Consider the following 21915-nt stretch of genomic DNA (forward strand, 5'->3'; position numbering starts at 1 on the left):
GTAACATTGTTTCAAGTTCATCCTCACTGTCATTTGAGGGGATTGTAGTGTTCAACAGACCGAGAGTCTGTTGGCGTGTATTCAGAATACCTTTGGAATATATTTTTTAAAGTTATAGAGTACTGTCGATTCTCTATGCCTAAAGATCTATAACTACTGTTCTTCTGTAAATGCCACTTTATTTTATGTTTTACTTCCTCTTTTCAATAAGACTTTTATGACATCATTCCATATCATAATTGCATGTTGTTATTGCACGCCTACAAATATTTACACTAATTATGTAATGAGCCATAATTGCACTAATACATGATAATGGGCTAAAATCAGTGTAAATAAACAAGGAAATTCACACAACCAAAAGAGCAGGGTATTGAAAACCATTAGTATTCTAGCAGCAACATCTTTTTGTCTTTGACCTCTAGAAAAATATGAATTTTTCTATCTCCAGATATTTAAAAGCTCTATCAGCTATACCTTTAGGCCAGTATACTAGCATGCTGGTACATTGAATCTTACCCTGTCTTTGTTCTATCACCTCTGGCTAACTCTCACTGGTTCCTCCATTGCCTTGCTTCCAACTCATGAGGTTATATCTTGACAGTGTTTACGGAATCAGGCAAACAGTCAGTGCAAGGAAAATGAAAGAAATTCAAATGTAAACAAAAGAAAATGACTTACATTTTTTATAGTGTCCCAGTGAAGATGATATCATACACATAATTGAATATCTAGAGAGAGGACTCTCAGATACTCCTTGAATTTCCATATGAGATCCAGGACTTAAGGCAGACTGGCCAAATTGAATTCAGCCATTCTGTGATTTTATTTTATTTTTTAACCTTACTATGAAGTTACAGTAGAAGGACAAGAGACGTGACATAAAAATAAAAATCACCTGGCCCTTATCTTTAGGTTCATTCATACTCCCAACTTCACCCATTCATTCATATATTTCAGCTTATAAACATATTTTTAGGTCTCTCCTAAGTGCCAGGTAATAGGTGTGCAGGTAGGATTAAATTTGCAGGGGTGAGTAGAACAGCCCGTCTTCAAATAGCTCAAGGTATAGTAAAGGAGACAGATAGGTAAATGATAATGCAATAGTGTCAGGGTTAAATTAGAAATGTCTGTATGGAATTATGAATGACCCAACAAGAACGCTTTGAATTGAGGCTAAGGATGAGTGGGAGTTTGCTGGGTAAGACCAACTTCCCGGTCTTTCCTCCAAACCAGGTAGCACTGATCTAAGAGAGGCAGCCTCCTCCAAAAAGGCAGCCCCACTCCCTGATATCAGCATCAGGGAATGGGGCTGGAAAAATTGAGAAAATGGTCTCTCTCCAGGTCAGTGCAGCAGCAAGATGAAACATGAACTGTACATCATTTGGATCTTTGTTTTTTTTTTTTGAATCAGCACCCTAGAATTATTACTCTTTTATTCCCCATGTGCTTAGACACTCCTCCATCTCAAAATGCCTGGGCCCAGCTCCTGTGTGGAACAACCTTTACCAGGCAAACACCAGAGTCTAGCTAAGCTATAAGGAGAGGTGGCCATCTACAGACCAGAGAGCAGCCTTCACGGGGACGTACAAACCTGATCAAACAGGAGTTCACATGGAAATGGGAAGCCATCGAGCTTGTAAGAGTCTTTCTTGCTGCTCTTAGCAGCAAACTGGGACTGAAGATAAAGGAAATACCCAGTTTAAAAATTAAAAGCAAACAGGGAAATTCACTGTGTTCCTTTATAAAGAAAAAAATTCAGTCTATACATTGCTAAGTAAACTGTTGGGGACAGAATTTCTTTAAAAAAAAGTGCTGAGACAGTCAACTCTGGAAGGAGAGGGACTTTCTCAGATATGCGAATTATGTAATATGATGAATACTGTTGAGTGAATATTCCCCGTAGCTTCTATATTATTTTCCCATCTCTGCTTTGCTCACAAACCTGTTTCCTGTAACTTTTCACCATGTTTTGGCTTAAGCTCTTTCTCCTTGTATGCTGACCCTTTAGAGATTCCAGTTGTCCAGTTTCACGATAGAAACATTTGTCTTCCTAACTCTTTTGCCGGTTGTTCAAGTTTAAATATTGGTCTACTTTTATATTCTCTTAACAGATACTGGAGGACATTAGCTTGAGCAGAACAAATGCCGTTATGTAACATTACCCTAATTTTCAGGCACAAATTACAACAAGAAAACCAACCCTAAGTATTTCCTCCCTTCTTGTATGCACAGTAAATCTCAAGCCAAGATTCTTGCGTTATTTTCTCTAGCGTCAGACCCTTTGAGGTGTTGTCTCTTGTACATGGCCCAGAGGGATGACAACACGAAGAATAATTATAAGACTAACTTCTAATTTCATTGCTTAAGAGATGGTAGCTTTCCAGCCATTGTGACTGCATGTGCCCAGGTTGAGGTAGTAGGTTGTATAGTTTAGAATTACATCAAGGGAGATAACTGTACAGCCTCCTAGCTTTCCTTGGGTCTTGCACAAAACAACATGCCGAGAACGATCATGATTCCTCCGGGCCTTTTTTTTTTTTCTAGGAAAGCCTATGAAAGGTAAGATTGGGTACAGTTATTTTATTGGCATTTTAGGATTGAGGTTTTGTTTCATTCGCGTACCCATGCTGTATTTTCGTGTTCTGTTTCTTTGGGTTGGATTTTGTTTTACCAAAAACGTGAGACTTTGAGGGATGCAGCAGATTAGTTCTCCATTGGCACAATAATGCTGCATAAATAAACAACACAAAACCTCAGGGACACACAACCATAAACATGTTTAGCTCGTGAGTCTGGGGGTCAGTGATGTAGAATGGGCAGTTTTTCTGGTCTTGGCTGACCTCATTCATTCGGTCAGCCATAGGACGGGGTCTCTAGGATGACTGAGGCAGTTCAGTTCTGTTCTGTATGACCCATCTTCCAACAGGTTATTCCTAGCCTGTTCTCCTGATAAAGGCAGAGGAGCAAGAACAAGAAGGAGCCAAAAGGCTTAGGTATTTTGCCAACTTCTGCTCGCTTTATGTTTGGTAATATCTCATTGGGCAAAGGAAGTCACATGACCAAGCCTGGAGCCAGAGTAGGAGGCACTAGGAAATTTCTTGGCAAAGGGCAAGAACTCAGACACGCACAGCGGATTGGGACCATTTTTGCAATCACACTGCACTTTCTTGGATTCAATCAAACTGAAAGTAATTGTGCAGCCTGCATTCTTGGAAGCTCCAAAGATCGAGGGCCATGTTTGTGAATTCACATTTTGGATTGGGGGCTAAGCTGGTCTTTGTCTGAATGTTATGTATATCTCCGTTAATGAGATGTGCTCCAACCAACTTCTGTGGGCAATTGCCAAGACACTGGAATTGTAATGATGTGGGGATCGACTAAGCTGGATGGAAACAAGCTCGTAGTCATTTCATGGTGATAACCAGTGTCACGAAAGATGGACATTTTGCTTGACCTGGGGCAGACTCACACAATCTACACAGACTGCATGGGTGGCAAAGCAGCACTAGAATCCAAGTCTGTTGACCAGGATGGGGTTGCTCCAAGCCTAGACACTTTTAACACAAAATGCAAAGATGTTGTCAAAAGTGCTTAATGGGTTATTTCATCCATTTTATTACTTTCTGGTGTTTTAATATACAACATCTGTAAAAGAGAATGTTTTTTGCACATTTTAGCTCTCCCTCTCTACTTCTCAGCTACACTAAAAAAGAGACGAGACCCCTGTGTCACCATTTTGATTCCATGCTCAGATATTTTCATGGTGATTTACGGTGATTGTTACGTTACTAAGAGGTTCAAGGATAAGTAGCTCCAGTTTGATGATAAAGCGCAGCTAGCAACGTTCGTTTTAGGCCACCCTGGAAGTCTACACTAGAACTGGGAGCGATTCTAAGCCTCCAGTACAGTCTTCCTTCCTTCGTTCACCCATTCATCCTTTAGAAAGTCCTTTGGCCTTACTCTAGAAGACATTGCCATGACTTTGTTACATTTATAATGAGTTTGACATGAAACACAGGTATTACCTGTATCCGTATTGGCTAAGAGTTTGCGTATTAAATACCTGCAGCCACTTGACATGTGAAGACCTACTGAGTGCTGTTCAAACGTTTATAAAGCTTTTTTAAAAAAATCAAGTTATCTTCCTGTATAAGGCAATAAGATCCTCTCTTCGCAGTGGTCAATAAACTTGAGCGGTCATGGTTACCCAAGGGCCAAGTAGTATTTGGGATCATGCTTTGAAAACAAGCTAACCTTCATATGATTGAATTTCTACTGACTTAGTAATAAGGTGATATCCACTTGAATGTACATAATATCCTCTTTGCTTTCAGAATAGCTGTGGTGTCTAGGAGGGCATAGTGTTGCGTGTTTTCAGCCAGTAGCCCCCATGGTAGGACAGGCTTTGGGAACTGCAAGGACAATAAATTATGTTGGAAGACACTTTAGACACATGTTAGTGTCAGTTTCAGCGTTAAGAAATGGGTAAAATATTCTTCAAAATGAATCGTTTCTTATCTTCATTTTTGGTGAGTATGTGTTCTCTTCCCCCAGGGGAACTCTTTACTGACTTTTATGTCTAATAATCATTCTTAGTCCCAGAAGCCCTAAATACACCGTGATTTAATACAAATAAGCATGGCATCTTCTGAGAATTAATTTTAGGATCTAAAAGGAAAAAGGAAAGAGGTGCAACATGCTACATTTTTAAATATCATCACCAAATTATAATATTTCTATGGGTGGTGTAAATGTTACTCTAATTTTTCCATAATCTGGTAATTGAATCCAGCTGTTTTCCGGCACGCTGATAAACTTCAAAACATAAATGTGTTGCTGGCATCTTGACCTTCTTCATCAATCAAGGAACATTTTGCTGACACAATTTAAGGAGACGCTGGCCAGTCAGAATAGTGAGTTTATAAACTTTTCTGAAGACAGGTCGTTTGTCCTTCTTTATTTGCAGGCGTCAAATCCTTTTTGACTTGGTGGATTAGTGGAGGCATTTAACTAGTATGAAATGATGGCATTGGTCCCCTCCTTGTGCTGGGTAAGTGTATACTTCCAAAGATGTTTTTGGAAGCACAGGCCCTAGACTTCTCCAGGCTGGTTTTGGCTCAGTGTCTTTCCTGAGCTTTCTTGAGACCCAGGGAAAATGAATAAACCAACGTTTTCTTGTTCAACTAAATATGTATATTTTCTAGATACTTCATACAAGTTGCGACTGCCATACCTTACCTCATTGCCATTCTTGTCCCACTGGACAATTTTCCCTTCATCTCTTGCCCTCCAAATTCTAACCCCACTGTAATACTTGTTTTTCCCTTCTGAGTAGAACCAATCTCTGGTGGTCTTCATAGCCTATTTCTCGAACAGTTATACTTCCAAGTTCTATTGAAAACTTCCTTTAAATAGTATTTATCAAACTTTAATTAATATGAATCCCCTGAGATCTTGTTAAAATACCAATTCTAATTCAGTAGGTCTGGACAAGGCCTGAAATTCTGCATTTCTAACCAACTCTTATGTGAAGCTGATGCTTTTGGTGTATAGGACACGCTCCTGGGTAGCAAAGTTCTACATAATCCGGTGCTTCCGAATCCCAGGATGTCCAGGCTTTTAAGCTAAGGGTAAGAGATTTGGAGACAGCTTTCCATCTTTAGATAAATACAGCAGTTTCTCCTTTAATTGTAGCCACCCAGCTTTCTCTTAAAAATATCTTCGCTCCTTGGGGCACCTGGGTGGCTCAGTCGGTTAAGCGTCCAACTTCAGCTCAGGTCATGATCTCACGGTTCGTGGGTTCGAGCCCCGCATCGGGCTCTGTGTGCTGACAGCTCAGAGCCTGGGGCCCGTTTCAGATTCCGTGTCTCCATCTCTCTCTGCCCCTCCCCCACCCACGCTCTGTCTCCCTCTGTCTCAAAAATAAACATTAAAACAAATATATATATATATCTTAGTTCCTTTCACCAACACAGAACCCAAGATGCAGCCCTATGACGGTTGCATCTTGGAAATAGGGACTCTACGACATTGAGCCATAGTCCTAAAGATTTTTGCATTGCAGTGATCATTCACTCAGCAGAAACATCTTTGAATAGCACGTGTAAAAAGAATTCAACCAGGGACATGAGTGCAGATATCAAACCTGATTCTGCCGTACTCACATCATTTAAACTTTCCAACTTTCAGTGTCCAAACATCTAAGTCCATGGAGAACAACGAGATAATTTCTGAGATACCTCTATGATAGAATAGACTGCAGTTCTGGGACTGTCATTCAGGAATCTTAGATGGCAGTGACTAGAATCTTCTTCGCCTCCATATCCTTCTGTTTTATAACGTGGCAGGAGATATTCCCAGTTCTGTCTCTGTGCTGTCAAAGGGACATGAGCACCCTGGTAATGGCTGGAAAGTATGGTCACCACAACAAGCTGCCAACGCTGAAGGCCACATTAAAGCGATGGTGAAAGTAGCCTAAGAAAACAGTCACTATTAATCCTCTTGGTCTTTCCATGTTTGTAGATCACTGGGGTAAAACAGAGAAGTAAATTAATTTCTGCCTAGTTAATGTCTACAAGTGGGGTATGTTAGACCACTGACTATCATTTTCCAGTAGAAGTGATCTCAGTGGTGAACAGAAGGGGGGATGGCGGGATATGTGAAATTCACGACCTCCTTCCCTGGTTCCTGTTTGTGCTCTTTCTAAACAAAAATTATGTGCTTCGTGCTCCACCGCCAACTGCGGTATGGAGCACACGAGAGCTTCTGTGGCCCTTCTCAACCCTTTTACATCAGTCACAGAACTCCCACTGTTCTGTGCTAATGCAAAATGCAATAACGTTTAGCATCAGGACATCTCTGAGTCAAGAGGTTAACGGAAAACACATCTCCCATTGTGTTCCTGCGGCTCTGATACTGTTAATGGCGAAAACACCATGGAGACAAATAGATCTCTCTTTATTCAGGAAGCTTTGAGTGAAGAGAAAATATATATGACACCTTTACAACATGAGAACCCTCTCTATATGGTGCATTAAGGAAGGGTGGGGGGGGGGACATCCACACAACATCATGTTTGATGTGGCTTGAGACTCCTCTAGATGGAAAATTCTGTCTCCTCCATTTTCTTTCTGTTGCTTTAGTAAATAGTTACTGTTCTGGGAGGGGGAAGTGAGATTTAACCTTTCAAGAAACAAATTCAGGGTAAGAGGCTTTATGGGATACTTTCTAACATGTGACCAAAGAGACATGGCTGCCTCTTTCTTTCCTATCCTACTTTTGTGCATCTTGCCTTTATCTGCTGTATGCTTTAGATAGACTGTGGACCAATATGTGTATGGAAGGGATCCAAAGCAGTAACCAGCACATTGTAATTATGCTGAGATTTCACTTGAAAATTACCTGAAAGTGGATTGTTTTGGATGGCCATATAAAGGTCATATGTAAACATATTTTTATGGTCTTGTTTTCCATTCACTTGAGAATGTCTCTCATGAAATCTTAGTCAAGGTCACTTCTTGTTCCTGTAGAACATTTTATCCCCAGTTTTATTGAGATATAATTAACATACACCACTGTGTACGTTGAAGGTGCTTAGCATAATGGTTTGGCTTACACATACATTTTTTTAATTTTTTTTTTTTTTTTTTTTTTTTTTTTTTTTTTTTTTTTTTTTTTTGAGAAAGAGAGAAAGCATGAGTGGGTGGAGGGGCAGAGAGAGAGAGAATCCCAAGCAGGCTCCATGCTGTCAGCACAGAGCCCAACGTGGGGCTCAGTCTTGTGAACGGTGAGATCATGACCTGATCTTCTAAACTGTGAGATCATGACCTGATCTGAAATCAAGAGTCAGACGCTTAACCAACTGAGCCACCCAGGAGCCATATAACATATGTTATAAAAATGATTACATTGATAAGTTTAATTGGCATTTATTGTCTCATACAGGTATAATAAAAAGAAAAGCAAAAAACAAAAAAAAAAAAAGAAAGAAAATTTCCTTGCGATGAGAATCCTATAGAACTTTAGAAAGAAATTTGTTCTGTAATTTATGAATTGTCATCGGATGCTAAAATTAGGATGTTCCATTTCTTGAGTATTTAAAGACTTCATTCCCTGGTAAAAATATTCTGGTTCAGGAATCCATTTAAGGGGTTATCCGCACAGTTTAGGTGCCCCAAATAATTATCAAATTTTCTGTGTTATGTGTAGTCTTTGAAACGTTTGGAGGGTATACGTTATTGATTACCACCCGATCCTGTCAGATGACTACACTGGCTTTGGTAGGGGGTGGAAAGAGCGGCATGAGCTTTCAGCTTTTACACTGAACTGGAAATTTTTAGACCTGGTTCCCAACCAGGCTGATACATTGCAATATTAGTACTCTAATTGTTGACTCAAGTCACATCAAGGGCAGCCAAACTTCATGTATAAAAGTTCACCAAGTCCAGGAAAGAGGGAAAGGAATTCCAGAATGACTCATTGTTTAATGAATAAGGCCCCAAGTGTTCTGTGGTTGCCATTTTTAAACTTGAATAAAATGTATAGAATTCAAATCATAGCTTGAATTCCGAATTGGGGCAGATTGGGGCTACAGTGTTACAGTGATATGCTGCTTCTAGTCAACTGCTAATAAGCAACTTCAAAACATACATGGGCACTCGTGATCTGTGCTCTGAATCCTCTGAAGGTTTAAAAGTCTTTTAATCTATTTGTAGCTTTTTATTATTGAGTAATGAAGTGCTGCTAAAATACTGGAACCAATATGCAAAACACATATTAAATCAAGCATCATTCAAGGAGAACAGATCCCCAAAGACTGAACAGAAAGGTACAAAATGAATTTATGGGAAGTAAACTTTTGTGGGTGGGGGGAGAGAAAACTTTATTACCTTTCATGACCAAGAAGCAGAGTTATCTGGTTAATCAACGGGGTTTTTAACCAAATTGTCATATATAAGGGACACGAATGACCAGTTTAAGAAAGTAAAGGTTATGTTCTGCTTAAAGCTAAAACGGTTTTAAATCCAATGTCGTGTTTCTTTTAAGATTTATGAGTTATTTCGTCTCAGCTCACATTCTACCTATGATTTATCTTTAATCTCAATTACTCTCATAGCTCATGCGTTGAAATTACCTTGTGCTTCAAGACCAGCACTGTAAAGCTAAATTTATGTTGTAACGTTAGGTGACAGAAGTGCCAATTATAGACCGGTTTGGCAGAATACTGGTTAAACTAGAGTTTACCATTTACATTCTGTGGCTTACGTTGGAAACTCAAGTTAATATCGACTGTGATCTCATCTAATGGAAAAGTGCCAAAAAAATCTGTTGCAAATTAAACCCTACTCTTTTTTTTTTTTTACCATTGTATTTAATTTATTTTTTAAATTTATATTCAAGTTAGTTAGCACATAGCGCAACAATGATTTCAGGAGTAGATCCCTTAATGCCCCTGACCCATTTAGCCCATCGCCCCACCCACAACCCCTCGAGCAACCCTCTGTTTGTTCTCCATATTTAAGAGTCTCTTCTGTTTTGACCCCCTCCCTGTTTTTATATTATTTTTGCTTCCCTTCTCTTATGGTCATCTGTTTTTTATCTTAAAGTCCTCATATGAGTGAATTCATATGATATTTGTCTTTCTCTGACTAATTACGTTTAGCGTAATGCCCTCTAGTTCCATCCACGTAGTTGCAAATGGCAAGATTTCATTCTTTTGGACTCCCGGGTAATACCCCATTATATATATACCACGTCTTCTTGATCCATTCATCCACCTATGAACATTTGGGCTGTTTCCATACTTTGGCTATTGTTGATAGTGCTGCTATAAACATTGGGGTGCATGTGTCCCTTCAAAACAGCACACCTGTATCCCTTGGATAAATACCTAGTAGTGCAATTGCGGGGTCGTAGGGTAGTTCTATTTTTAATTTTTTGAGGAACCTCCATACTGTTTTCCAGAGTGGCTGCACCAGTTTGCATTCCCACCAGCAGCGCAAAAGAGATCCTCTTTCTCCGCATCTTCGCCAACATCTGTGGTTGCCTGAGTTGTTCATGTTAGCCATTCTGACAGGTGTGAGGTGGTATCTCGTTGTGGTTTTGATTTGTATTTCCCGGATGATGAGTGATATTGAGCATTTTTTTCATGTGTCAGTCGGCACATGATGTCTTCTTTGGAGGAGTGTCTATTCATATCTTTCGCCCATTTCTTCACTGGATTATTTGTTTTTTTGGTGTTGAGTTTGGTTAAGTTCTTTATAGATTTTGGATGCCAACCCTTTATCTGACATGTTTTGCAAATATCTTCTCCCATTCTGTCAATTGCCTTTTAGTTTTGCTGATTGTTTCCTTCGCTGGGCAGAAGGTTTTTATTTTGATGAGGCTCCAATAGTTCATTTTTGTTTTGGTTTCCCTTGCTTCCGGAGACGTGTTGAGTAAGAAGTTTCTGCGGCCAAGGTCAAAGAGGTTTTTGCCTGCTTTCTCCTCGAGGATTTTGATGGCTTCCTGTCTTACATTTAGGTCTTTCATCTATTTTGAGTTTCTTTTTGTGTGTTGTGTAAGAAAGTGGTTCAGGTTCATTTTTTTGCATGTCGCTATCCAGTTTTCCCAGCACCCCTTGCTGAAGAGACTGTCTTTATTCCATTGGATATCCTTTACTGCTTTGTCAAAGATTAGTTGGCGATACGTTTCTGGGTCCACTTCTGGGTTCTGTATTCTGTTCCATTGATCTGAGTGTCTATTCTTGTGCCAGTACCATACTGTCTTGATGATTATAGCTTTATAATACAGCTTGAAGTCTGGGATTGTGATGCCTCCAGCTTTGGTTTTCTTTTTCAAGATTGCTTTGGCTATTCAAAGTCTTTTCTGGTTCCATACAAATTTGAGGATTGTTTGTTCTAGCTCTGTGAAGAATGCTGGTGTTATTTTAATAGGTGTTGCATTGAATATATAGATTGCTTTGGGTGGTATTGACATTTTAACAGTATTTGTTCTTCCTATCCAGAGCATGGAATATTTTTCCATTTTTTTGTGTCTCCTTCAGTTTCTTTCATAAGCTTTCTATAGTTTTCAGTGTATAGATTTTTCACCTCTTTGGTTAGATGCATTCCTAGATATTTTATGGGTTTGGGTGCACTTGTAAACGGGATAGATTCCTTGATTTCTCTTTCTGTTGCTTCATTGTTGGTGTATAGGAATGCAACCAATTTCTGTGCGTTGATTTTATATCCTGCAACTTTGCCGAATTCATGAATCAGTTCTAGCAGTTTTTTGGTGGAATCTTTTGGGTTTTCCTTATAGAGTATCATGTCATCTGTGAAGAGTGAAAGTTTGACCTCCTCCTGGAAATTAAACCCTACTCTTAACCAATCTCCCAAAATCTTTAGTTCTGAATACAGCATGTACATTATCCTGTGAAATTGTGTGGTTCTAAATTTAGCCACCTCTGATGGCCGTTTTCTGCCTCGTCAGATCTTCTCTCAACCTTTTTTTCATCCTGTTCTCTACACTCAGAGATCGAACTTCAGGGGCTGCCTCAACAGTCCCTTTGGCCCTCTGGCTTCTGGATGTGTTTGGCCAATGGGGAGGCACCAAACAGGAGACAGAAGGGAAAGTGGAGAGAGAGGTACTTAATCCCCCTGCCTTCCTGCAGGCCTTGGGGTTGACCTGGCTTCGTTCCTTACCAAGAATGGGGGCCGCTCTGACTGACATCTCTAGTTTTCAGTCTCTCGCTCACCTGCTCTCCCTCTTCTGATAACCACTCCCCCTCCACGTCCCCTCGGGCTGAAGCTTGGTACTGACTTTCTCCTGCTGTTAGTACTTGGACACTTACACATCTTCAGTGTCTTTCTTAACTCCACCCAATCTTCGCAAATAATCCTTTCACTAAACCTCCCCCAGTTTCCCCATCTGAGTGCGCTACTTTCTTGTGTGGACTCTGATTTTCTAGCTAAAGTTAACATAAGCTAGGTAACAGAAATTAGTCACTCCTGTGTGGGAGATGAGGGATGGGAGAGTAGATATTTATCTTTTCCATAATACTGTAAGCTCTGGAAGGGCAGGGACCATATCTAAGACCTCCTTCATAATTCTTTACAACACCTGCAAAGGGCTTAGCTCACAGTGCATGCTCAGAGCATGTGGAGAATCTTACTGAGTTCCACGGAAATCCTCAAATTTGTTATAGGCTTAAATGGAACGTAAGTCCTTGGCTTAGGATGTAGACTTCAAGAAGTCAAGGACCACACTATCTTTTTAAACGGCATTTATAATATAATATAATCTCCCATGACACAAATATCAAACCCACTCTGGAAATTCTAACTCCATAAAAATAGAAGATGTACATCATGGGTTATGTTGGTTTGTGTTTAGTAGATGAGAAATAACTCTAGTTAAAGCATTTGGATCTAATTTTCCTTTTACAGCACCAACTCACCCTTTACTATTTGTTACTTTTCCTATTTGTGCTATTTTTTATGTGTTTATTTATATGGCTTCCACCATGGTGTCGATACTAAAGAGCAGCATTAGCAATATTCTGAATATGATCTGGGTGGAGGGAACATTTGGATGTGTCTGAAATAGGATTTAAGAACTTCAGGATAAAGGGAATATTTACCAGAATAGGTATCTTCACTATTTCTTTGGGGTTCATTTTACCGATTTGCTCTTTGACTTTTACCATAATTCCAAATCTCTCCATACTTTAAATTTCAAAATGACTCCCAGTTTCATGAAATGTAGCCACTGGGAATGGAAAACACTTTGATCTTTAATGTAGTAAGTTTTTACTGGTATGGGAGTCTATTGTTTTTATTTTCTACTTTGAGCAAATCCATGCTTTAATATCTACTTGCTCTGAAACTTGTGAAAATAGATTAGGAAAAAGTTAAGAAGAACTTGCCTTTGGACTTTCTTTGCTGAAAGGAAACTCCCCAGCCAGTTCAAAGAGCAGATCCCTTACTGTTCATATTTTGCAAACAAGAGCATTTCTTCAACAAATGGAGGCAGTTGGAACATTGTCAACTCAGATAAGTTAAGCTTTGTGTCTCCCTGGTAAGTGAAACTGTTTAATGATAATTTTACTAGTCCACTTGGGAAGTGACCGAAGCACTCTTAGATAAGTTAAGATTTTTAAAAAGCCTGGAAAATACTTTTGCCAACTGTTTCTTCTTGGCCTCTTGGCAAAGATCAACAGTTACGTTCCCTATCTAGGGACTATCTCTTATGGGCCAGACCGGATGATCTAATAGGTCTTTATAATCTCTAAATACTGTGACTTTTATCCCCAAGTGAACTACACAGTTTATTTACATAGAAACACATCCACAGGCTTAAGGAAATGCAGTATGACTAATGCTAAGGAAAGTGAGCCAGAATGACTCAAGTGGCTTTTTTTTTTTTCTAAATAGGATAAGTAAATTAAAATCATAGACATTCTCTCTAGTTCCCTTCCAGCATCTCAATATGTAGATTTTAGATGTCAGAATTCCCCAGTAGTGAATTATTTTTCTGCCACCAGCAAATTATAAACATGTTGTCCTGTTAAATCAGTAAACCTTTGCCGTACTTCTCAAGAAAGCTCTTCAATGGAGATTTGGTTTAATTGTTGTTTTAATTTTACATTCTATCTCAGGCACATGGGAAATTAAAAATGTTGGGAAGGATAGAAAAATAAAAATTGCTAGAAAAATACAAGCATGATAAATAAAGCATAATCATTGTGCATTTCAACTTTATTAAGAATGTGTTTTTGTGCCTTGAGCTACATTTATCAAGACAAATGAAGCATTGGGAGGAATCTCAATTTTTTAATAAAAAAGTCGTTTCCTCGGGATTGTGTTGGCAAAGACCATGCTTTTAAGGAGTCTCCTCCCCCCCCCCCCCCAACCCCACCTCTGTGTTGTACAAACTTTTTATGCTTTCTCCATCAGGTGATACTTTGAATTGTCTATCTGGGACTAAAAATCAAACAGTTTTATTGTTGTTGTTGATTTTTTGTTTTAAATCAAATCTCCATAGATGACACTGGACATCCTTAATAAATATAGGGACAGTCGAGAGGTCTTACTTCCAGAGGACTTCGAGCTTCTCAGCTGATTACTTGCCCAACTTACTCTGGCATACACAGGTGAAAAGAATGTGGACATGAGATACCGAATAAGAAGGCAGATGACAAGACCCTGGTATTACCCGTGAATTGTGTTCCTAAGCCAACTGGGTAAGCTTCAGGCCATTCTTTACTTTCCGGGGAAGTGTCTGGATGCTGATCCTTTCTGATAAAAACGGGTCGTAGTGAGGAATTCTGTCCGGGGGCTGGAGGATCAGTCCCTTCCGTTGTGCTTTCTGCTTCCCCAGTCCTGATTTATCATTTGGAAGTCAGTTCTAGTTCAGCACTGAGGAGAAAGGCCATATAAACACACTGCATTACTCTCCGACAGCCTGTAACTGACTACACAATTGATTATGTTGCTTATCCTTAAACGAAAGCATTTCTTAAGAGGTGATCATTTTTCTACGGGTTCTCTTATATAGTATATGCTACAAGTTCCAGTAAGTCACTCCCAGCCCCCCACTGCGTCAAGCGAAGATATGTCTTAGGTCACTCCCACAGTAAATTCAACATGAAATGTGGTGTATATTCCTCATCCCGCAGTCTTATGGTTTAAGGGAGAGTATCACTCTCCTGAACATAGCTCATTTTACTAACTTATCTCCGTTTGGTGTCTCATCACATTCTACCATGATTTATCTTTCCTCTCCATTACTTTCATAGCGCATGCTTTGAAATTACCCTAAAACTTAGATCCCCGCTGAGGGCCGTGTTCATGGTCGAAGATGCGTTTGTTTGGACTGTTGGTGTCCTCCGAAGTCTAGCTCAAAGGTCACCTTCTCTCTTTCTGTTTCCCACTCACCTCCCTCAGGCAACCCTTCCTTTTGTGCTCAACTAACACTTTGTTCAAACAGTTAGCATACCATTATATGAGTGTTACACACGTCTGTTTTACTGAGAGCTTTAGTGAATTCTTTGATGGGACAGACACCATTTCAGTCACCCTTTTGTTCCCAAGCAGACACATAATAGTTGCTTAATAAGTGTTGGCTCACTTGAACCAGATTTTCTTTTAGTAAACAATGTTGATAGGCCCGTGATTTAGGGAGTGGTAAACTCAGCTAACATTGGCACCCCACGTTTCCGTTCTGTTTTGCATTCTGGAGCATCTAGGGATTTTTTTTTTCTTTCATTCTGCTATTGTTTCAGTGCACAAGATTGACTCTGAAATACGTTTAATAGCCAAGTGAAAGTAGGATGCGGTTGAGGCTTGGCTTTTGAAAAGTTTTCTCAGAATATCGGGAGTTCTCAGAAATGTAAGTGTTCAGTAAACTGTGGCTGCGTAGAATCAAGCCCAATGCGAAACATTAATGCTTATCAGAACGCGATTGACCAAATTTTATTACTTAATTTTTATTTCTGAGGAATCCCATGCGATTTCCCTGCAATGGGATGAAACTTCCAGGGGAGGAAATCTTCCTTGATGAAATCTACTCTTTTCTGCATTGTTTATTGAGTGCAAATAAAACCATCATGGTCATGAAGATGATGAATGGCTTTGCTTTGATGTTACTAACCTTCCACAGTTGTTGTAGCTTCCTACTGAGCCACATTTCTACTATAGTTTTTGAAGTTTTTTAAACCGAGGAATATATTTTATGATGGTGGTGGTAGTGATAGTGATGATGGCTTTTTGTTTTGTTAGCATTCATTGTCCAAATGGAATAGACAGTAAATACTGAGTTACCTTTTTCACTTACCAAAATTAAAAAGTCTTCCCAATTAAGTGACATACTATTACGATACCAGCTGCGTCTAGCGATGTCTATTCAATTTAAGAATTCAGTGAATACATTTTAATACATCTCTCTGTCTGAAAGGATTTCAGTACAGCCCTGCCCAGAGAGTTGTGACGATAGTTAACCACTCATTGGTTTTCCCAACCAACTTCATTTCACTTTATCAGATAATTGTTAATCTACTGATCTTCTGTTCTCTTTTCTTTTATGTCTGTTTCAAGTTTTAATTTATCAATAGTTAATCCGTAATTAACGCCAATAATATGGGCCATTCACAATGTATTGTATGTGCTCAATCTTCTCTGTTATACATAAATTATATATATGTATATATATGTGTGTGTGTATATATACATATATATATATATATCTCACATTCACTCATTCAGTTATTAAATAGTGCTTTACTGAGCATTTATGCTAGGCACTGTGGTAAATGCAAGATAGATATGATATTTCCTGCCCTCAAAGATCTTGAAATGTAGTAAAGGGAATAATGTAATTACAAAATAATTACTTCACAAATATAAATGCATTACGAACAATTCCAAAATGCTGCAGTGAGTCAGAGGAAGAGGATATTTCCAACTGTAGAATCGGTAGGAGGCTGCATGAAAGATACGTATTTTGTGCTGGGCTTGAAGAAGGGGTCAGATTTTGAGGAACAGAAATTAGGGACAAAATATTCCTGATGGAAAAACGTGAAGAAGAGGCTTAATTCGCAAGAAGTGGGACCTATTTGGGAATGGAAAGAGTCCATTTGGGCTTAGACATAGTAGAAAGAAGAAAAGACTTTACAAGCAATCTGAAATCAGTTCACAGAAGGAGTTGAGTGCCATGTAAAGGTGTTTGGAATTTTGCCAGGTAGCTATAGGGAGCAGGTAGGTTGATTAACTGTCCACTTTAAGATGATTAATTAGCATATAAAGTGGACAGGACAGGAAGTGGGGAGACTAGTTAAGAGCTTATTACCATAGACTCAGGTGATCCCTGTATCAGTCTGAACTAGAGTGTTGGCAACGTGTACAGAGAGGAGGGAATATTTGGCATATCCTGTCCGTGCAATGGGGATTCAACAGTAGATGAATAAGAATAAGGATGACAAATACTTGCCGAAGGTTGATTAAGTAAATTAATTTATTTTGGATTTAAACAGTATGGCGTTGTGCATTTTTACAGCAGTATTTGGCAGGCCGGGATAGACGCAGAGGAAACAAATGGCGACACTCAAGATCAGAGTTTGGAAAATGAAAAGGTATAGAAGATCAGAAGATTAAGATCCTGGGGTTCTAGTGAAAGCATCACTGAAATGTCTTCACAAATGTTACTGACTAAATAGAGATAGTTTAAGTACAGCTAGAAGACAGTGATTAACTGAGGGGATCAGAAGGAATTTTGAGGTTTCTTCTATCACGAATAGAAATTAAATACATCCAACACAAGTGAGGAGTGGATGTGCAGTAAGTAAGAGATTTCCTGAGGGTGGGGCCATTCCAGATGATGATGAAGTTCAGGTTATCGCCATGTGTACTGTTGACTGTAGTCATGGAAATGAAAGGGGATAAATATCGTTAGACTTAATGAGGCCAGGGTACTAGAAAGGCCCTCAGACAGCAAGGAGGAAAAGGTAGTAAGCTGAAATAGAACTGAATTATGGAATTAAAACACCCCCAGACAGAATGGAAGTTCAGAGAGAAATCTCACGAACTGTCTCCATCTCTAAGAAAATTGTGACGCTCAGACTGGGCAAGTCTTAGTGAAGAAGCCCCATTCTTTCTGCTGGACTCTGATGATTGAAGAATCCTTAGTTACCTTCTAATTTTTCAAGAATTCAATTTGTCATTTCCAATGCAACTGTTATACTCATTCTCTTATTCACTTAAGGCAGAGGTACCTCAGTTCACAATCACTCGATATGTTTTAGGATACAGTCGATGCTCATTTATGAATTCCATATTTTCAAGTTGGCCAACTCACTAAAATGTAGTTATTTGTAAACCCAAATTAATACTAGCAGTGCTTCTGTGGTCGTTTGCAGACACACACAGAGCATCGAAAATTTATGTCGCCCCATTCACATGTTCCAAGCTGAGGTCAAACAAGGTGACCTCCTTCTGCCTTCTTGTTGTGTGTTTGTGGCACCTCTACAGACATAACTACCGCAAATAGCGAGAATCAACTGTACCTTGTTTGTGTTAAAGGTAGCCGTTTTAATGGTTTGGATCCCCACTCAAATTCTTTGTCACTAATGACCATTTCCTCTTCAAAGTGTATAAGCTTTTCATCGACGCTATTCTCTGGTTAATCGGTTGAAGGAAACCAAAATGTGATTTGCTTAAATGTTTTATTTCGAAGGAATTTTAGACTTACGAGACAACTTACAAAATAGTACAGTGTGTAATCTAAATTTCCCTAACGTTAACATTTTTTATAACCATGGTGTAATTGTCAAAACTTGGAAATCAACATTGTTTTAATAGTACTAACTAATCCATAGACTTTATTCGAATTTCTCAACTTTTCCCTTTAATGCCCTTTTCCTGGTCCAGGGTCCACACTGCATTTAGTGTCACGTTTCCTCAGTGTCTTTCATGTTGTGAGAGGGGTTCAGTCTTTTCTTTGTCTTCTATGACCCGGATATTTTTTTTTTTTAACGTTTATTTATTTTTGAGACAGAGAGAGACAGAGCATGAACGGGGGAGGGTCAGAGAGAGGGAGACACAGAATCCGAAACAGGCTCCGGGCTCTGAGCTGTCAGCACAGAGCCCGACGCGGGGCTCGAACTCACGGACCGCGAGATCATGACCTGAGCCGAAGTCGGCTGCTTAACCGACTGAGCCACCCAGGCGCCCTGACCCGGATATTTTTAATGGTTACTACTGGTCAGGTGTTTTGTAGACTGTCCCTCAGTTTGGATGTTTTCTGATGATTAGATTGCGGTTACTTCTTTTTGGCAAGAAGTCCGCAGGAGAGATGATGACGTCATATTGGAGCCAATGATGCCTTACTAGTCTTTCTAGTGATGTTAATTTTGATCACTTGGTTAAGGGAGTGTCTGCCATGTTTCTCCACTATAAAGTTACTATTTTTCTCTTTGTTACTGTATTTCTCTTTGTAATAAGACTTTTTTTCTTAATGTTAAAATTTTCTAGAGTACGTTTCACTCAACCAGCAAGCACTCATCAGTTATCACTCATGAGTTCAGTGCCGAGCACAGTGATGAGTGGGTGGCTTAATTTTTAAACGGTATCCTTTTGTTCACTGGGGACTGACGTCTAGTTGGGGAGTAAGGTATGGCGCTCATTAAACACACACAATACAAGGAAAGAAACGGAGAACTACATTGTGGCAAATAGTATGGCACAGAATAGAAAGCTGTAGGGGTAGGGGAGGTATCTTGCGGAAAGTGGGAACTCATGCCAGACCTTGAAGGGAGGATTTTCCTAGGTAGAAACTTACAATTGTTAATTCAGTGAAATATATTGAGTACCTTAGTTCCCTGGGAACTGTGCTAGAATCTGGAACTATATAGAACTTCGAGGAGTTCCCAGTCTAGTGAGAAGGACAAGACAGAGAGAGGTCTGAGCGGAAAGCGTGTATGATCAGTGTTGTATAGAGGTGGGTGAGCACAGTTCAGTTTGTTACCGGGGCTAGGGGGGAGCAGTACTGCACCTCAGGGGTTAAAAATCGACAAACTTCAGGTTGTCTAGACTCTCCACACTCTAAGAATGTGAACAAAAAAAAGTTCCTGCCTTGATGTCACTGTCGACTACTTGAACACCTTTAGTCATAGAAGTTAACTTCTGAATACATCTTATTCCACCAGTGGGTCCAGTTCGTCCCTCTGTTGCTGCAGAGAATAATTCTATTCCCTTTTTTAAAAATGTTTATTCCTTTTTTGAGAGAGAGAGAGAGAGAGAGAGAGAGAGAGAGAGACCGAGCACCAGCAGGGAGGGGCGGAAACAGAGGGAGACACAGAATCTGAAGCAGGCTCCAGGCTCTGAGCTGTCAGCACAGAGCCCGACGTGGGGCTCGAACTCACAGACCGAGAGATCGTGACCTGAGCCGAAGTCGGACGCTTAACCGACTGAGCCACCCAGGCGCCCCCATCCCCTGTTTTTTTTAAGGATAGTCCTAAAAGAAAAGACATTATATCTTTTCTTAATGTCCTCTTTTCAAGAGAAACATGGATAAGTCTACACACTCTATGCGATTTCTAGATCCTTCACAACTCAGTGTGTTGGCTGGGTTCGTATTTAAACCAAACCTTAAAAATAATCCATTCTCTTGTACCCTGTTCCTCATGTTCTCACCCTTATGCTGGTCTCCTCCCCTGCAAATATTTTAAAAGAATTGTTATGTGAGGTCTCCCCCACCCAGTTCAGTTGGAGTTTTGAATCTAGCATTCAAAACTTATTTATTTCTGTCATATTCGGTGCTCTTCATTTTGACCTCTTGCCGGAGTTCTCTTTGAACTTTGGTCTTGTTGGCTGGCATAGCTTTTATTTCCCCTCACCTTTGATATCAGAAGATTTGATAAGAATATAATCTTTTTTTTCCTTCAAGGATTTAACAAAATAAACAAGACAGGGTCAAGAACAGAGCTCATGGGCAAACCACGTATGACTGGTCATTTCACCGTATAAAAAGCTCCCACCTTCACTGTCAGGAAGCTTCCAGGTCTCCCTCTGCAGGGAACACGTGATAAAGGTCATGCTTGTGGGCAGCGTGGAGCCTGACCCAACTAGAGCCCAAGGTAACGTGTTGGCCGGCAGTTTCAAAGCAGGTTACACTTCAAGGAAGATGAGTTACATTATGTCACGTCCTAAAAGCCAGGAAGAGTCATTATTGCTAATGACAGTGATTCTCTCGTGCTATGCTGCTTGTGAGGTTTTCTTAGATGCATGGTCTTACAGATACGAGATGGCATAAGTTGCCAATGAAGACTTTGGGTTAGAGAATGACACAATGAAAAGAAGAACTTAAATGGAGCTCCAGGTGGACTGGAGGGGGAAGAAACTGGAGAGAGGGAGGCCAGTAGGGAAACGGCTGGAAGTTACCCAGGAGGTGAGGAGGCGAAGAACTTGGTCAAAGACGATAGTGCGAAGTGGGGAGGAAGGAACAGATAAAAGACCCGGGTTCACAGAAGGGCGACAGACTTTGTAACTTTCGTAAAAAGCGATTTGGGGGGGGGGGGGGGGGGGAGGTGGGGCGGGGTCCAATCGAAGATAACTTTCACATTTTAAATCTGGGAGAATGATGGCTGGAACCAATAAGGAGAATCCTGTTTAGGGGAAAGTTGGTTTTCCTGTTTTTGTGTGACTCGGTGGTGATGAGAGGCAAGAGTATCTCAGACGGGAGCCTAAGACTATAGAGTCATCATCCACTAGCATGGAGAGAAGGGTTTCTGTGGAATGCTTCCTTTGTGGTATGGCAGAATCATAGGACCACAGTAGCTGTCAACTCCCCTTGGTTTTCTGGCTCGTCGGTGGATGGTTGCGAAAGCACCAAATACCGTTTCTGATTAAAACAAGGATCCCTTAATTTTGCAGATCCTCTTGATATGTTGCAAATGGTAAATGTGGTTATGAACATCTTGGAAATGGAAGTGTGCGAAGATAGATTATGTCCACGTCATAGAATGAGTCCTGGGAGTAAAATCTTGGAAATCCTATTCTTTAACCATCAGCAAATATTCTAACAAAGCAATCCACATACTTCCAAATCGAACATTCTACTTTCTTCTTTCAATGAATGTTCAATTTGTCATCTCTCTACACCCACTGAAGTACGAGTGCCAAGAGAGAATGAAATCATATTAACTTGAAGCCCCATTAATCAGCCTTTAGAGAAGACCCTGTTATTAAATTCTTGCTCATCATCGTCACCAGACATTCATTAAGCACCTGACTGTGCTTATGCACGGGGCCAAAGTCACATAGGCTTGCCCTCCCTGGAGACCCTACATGCAAGAGCAAGAGAGAAAAAAAAGGTAAGATGGCCCCATAAAAAGGCTAAATGAGCCCCTCGTCAATTATATCAGCAATTCCTCAGCTA

This window comes from Panthera uncia, chromosome D1 (genome assembly GCF_023721935.1).
Source record: "Panthera uncia isolate 11264 chromosome D1, Puncia_PCG_1.0, whole genome shotgun sequence".
Taxonomy (NCBI): domain Eukaryota; kingdom Metazoa; phylum Chordata; class Mammalia; order Carnivora; family Felidae; genus Panthera; species Panthera uncia.